General features: G+C 40.9%; 1 non-coding gene across 1 annotated transcript; it reads left to right on the forward strand.

Moving 5' to 3' along the window:
• Positions 1 to 592: 592 nt before the first annotated feature.
• Positions 593 to 665, forward strand: Trnar-acg (transfer RNA arginine (anticodon ACG)). Its single transcript has one exon. It is a non-coding gene; the product is annotated as a tRNA-Arg (tRNA).
• Positions 666 to 3600: the final 2935 nt, after the last annotated feature.

Consider the following 3600-nt stretch of genomic DNA (forward strand, 5'->3'; position numbering starts at 1 on the left):
TGGCGTCAAAAATATCATTAACCTAATTGTTTTTTTCTTAAAAAAATAATTAAATAAATGTTTTGATAAATATATGTAATCTGTTTTGTAAGTTTTAGTTCCAAATTATAAAACTGTGTTCTAGATTTTTTTTAGTACCTATATCTTTTTTTTCCATAATCTTGAAGTCATCGTATCCTTTAAAATTATGTTTGTTCTTTTTATGTCAGTGGTGCTTGACCGAGAAATAGCAATTCTGTGCGAGAGTCGGTTAGGAAATAAATTAAGACAAACTGGAATGCATGAAAGAAAACAATAAACGAACTTACTTTCCGAACAGAACAATATTAAATAATATTTACGAAAATGAGGAAAGGAAACGTTGTCGAAAGTATTCTTATTTTTTTTAGGGAGGAAATGAGTGAACACGAACGAAAGGTAAAACGTGTTGAAGTATAAAAAGAATAATAACAAATAGGTAAGAACACACACACACACACACACACACATCACGAGTCCAGCACGTTGTCAGACCGTGAGTGAATAACATTGTATGTTGCCACATACCTTTTTGGTGTACAATCTTATAGTACAGTATTCTGTCTGTTTTCACGGCCTCGTGGCGCAACGGATAACGCGTCTGACTACGGATCAGAAGATTCCAGGTTCGAATCCTGGCGAGGTCGCACTCATTTTAACATTGTTTTTTGGTGTTAATTATTTGTGCAAGGAATGGTACACATGTTACATTTATATATTTATGCACCACCTGTGTTGCTACTACATTTAAGATGATTATTAGACTACTATTTGTGCTATTACTACCACCACCATTTATACTATTTCAACTTCAATTTCTACTTCAACTTCAACTTCTACTATTGCTATTACTACTCACTATACTACTGTTGCTATTTACTACTACTACTTACTACTACTTCGTACTACTTACTACTACTACCACTACTACATATTTTTCTTACAATGACTACAACTACTACTACCATTGCCCTTACAGTACTACCACCGCTTCCATCACCAACTGCTTATACGATTATTTGTCTACAAGTCATGTCAAAATTATCAACATATTTTCCTTTTCTTTATCTCAGTTTACCGATACATTTTCCCTGTACAGAGCCAACACCATCCCGCGCTCTTCCATCTTCGGCTCCCACCTTCACGAGCAAGAAAGGAAGGTGTGAATGGGGGGATTGCGGGAGGCCAGCGTGGTATACCTGATAGAAGAGCGAGGTACTGGGCAGAGATGATATAATGGTAAGTGCTTGTCTTATTTTTCTATGCGGCGAGATCGTTGGAGTAAAATAGAGTGATAGATAGAGAGATGGAGAAATAGGAGTGAGGTTTGCGTGCTGCTCCAGATACGCCTGTTCTGTTATAGAGGCTTGAAATACAGAAGAATAGGACACACTCTATTTTTAGGATTAAAGCACCAAATGGAAATGACTTGAAAAAAAATGAAGTTGCAGGTAAAGGTTTTTCCCTAATACACTTATTTTTGAGGTACTGTGGAAAGCGCTGAAGTACGAAGAGACATTGTCGAAGAAAAAAACAGTATGGTTCAGAGTGAAATTCGTTTTTTTCTGTTTGATCGAGAGCTCTACAAATCATACGCGGGTGGTGGCGGGATTAACCGTAGAGTTTAACGCGGAAAAGTATGAAGGGAAATGTGCTGTTCTTCTTTTTACGAGCGTGTGCTTCGTGATGGGAAATATGAACTGGTGGAAACTGTTGACGGTTGATACGAAAATGATCGCTCAGAAACTGGTGTCGAAACGGTATTGCATGAAGGATAAAAATTAAAATGTGCGAATTACAAAGAAAAGTAAACGTGATACTAGATAACTTACGGGTAATGTACACAAGTAATAAACCAGCGGAACAGGTAAGAGAACGGTAAAGGAATATACCTGTTGTACTAATTACGCCTTTTTCTATTTCCCGAGTAGTCATTTTTAGCGGTGGAATATCTAGCCAATATTCTCTCCCCTTTTCAACCATTGATTTGCCTTCTCATTCCGTAATATAGGAAGAAAAAGACGAGGCCACAGATCTCACGTAGAGTGGAGTGTTGGGTAAGTGACCGAGGGCTGCGTAGGGGTGGCGGTGGTAGTGGTGGGGGTGGTGGTGACGGTGGGCGGGGGCGGGGCGGGACGGGGCGGGGCGTCAACCTGGCAAGCAATCTACAGAGACTATTTGAAGAAAGCAAGTCACGTCACCTCGTACACTAAGATGGCTGTCACACCTTACTTTCATTTTACTTGTATTTGTATTTGCGTATTTGAATTTTCTTCTATAAACTTTCGAATCTTGTTATAAGCAAGATAATGTTATACGGTCGCGTTTTTAGGGGAATCTGTCTAATCATTTATCGCGTTGGTTGACAGGAAGTCATAAATATGTGCCCTCTTGTGTGTGTTTTTTACCCAGGTTGAAATGGATTACGAGGGGCAGGTATGGACTCAGTGTTGGAAGGTAGGCTACTCATCATGTGTCTTGTTACCGGGTTATAAGCTACCTGTGGGCATGGGTTTCCTGGAAAGAGATTTAATGAGTGAGCTTTTGCATGAGTGAAGTTGACTCGTAAAACAAAAAAGCTGAGCCCTTGCAGTCCGATTCCGCATTCATACATACATGCATACATACATACATACATACATACAGACAGACAGACAGACAGTCAGACAAACAGACAGACAGACAGACAGACAGAGACAGACAGACAGACAGACAGACAGACAGAGTAACATGTAAAAGTCAGCAGTGTATACACAGACATTCAAAATCAGCAGCGAACACTGCCGATCAGGTTTGTAATGAACTCATCCACTTAACCATGTGCTTCTTCCTTCATGACTATATATGGTACATGGCAAAACTAATCCATCTCTGTCTAATACAACAGTACCAATAACTTATCCATTTATATTGCCACGTTCGGTGCAGTGAGTATTATCAGCGTGTAGCGTGAATGGAAGATAAAACGGCAGCGGGGAAAAATATACCTGTAAATCCCTTTCGACGCCTGGCCATCCCTAGTGCGCCCTGACTTACTACGGGGCTGCGAGATCATCCTTGAGGCTTATCCGTTGTTACATTTAAATCTCGACAGGATATCATATTGTCACTCGTTTTAGGAGAATGAAAATAAAGTGTGAGCCATGTTGGAAAACTTCGCTGATCTTTGTTCTTTAAATTTTGTGGAGATTGTTTACTTTCGCCACACACCCGAAATATCATGTTCGTTGGCGAGGGTTCGGGTGTTTCCAGACGAGCGCTATTGACAAACCAAGTGGCATGAGCTGAAAAAAAAATGCATGCTATATTGGTAAAGCTCCCCGCATGATGTTTGTCCTCTAAATTTTGTGCAGATTGCCCATTTTCGCCACCCAGCCGTAACAACACTGAGAGTAAAGGGCATAGCCGTAATATTATCGAAAGGAAAGATCACAGCAGCCATCACACTCATCCCATGCCCATCTCCAACCACCCCTGCCCAACCCTTCCAGCCCCTACAGTTTATGCGCCCAACCCCGCCCCGCCTCTCTCGGGCCGTCCGGGATTCCCCCTCTATTCGGTCGCCCCCCGCGTGAGAGTTTT

The sequence above is a fragment of the Eriocheir sinensis genome, chromosome 8, assembly GCF_024679095.1.
Source record: "Eriocheir sinensis breed Jianghai 21 chromosome 8, ASM2467909v1, whole genome shotgun sequence".
Classification (NCBI taxonomy): domain Eukaryota; kingdom Metazoa; phylum Arthropoda; class Malacostraca; order Decapoda; family Varunidae; genus Eriocheir; species Eriocheir sinensis.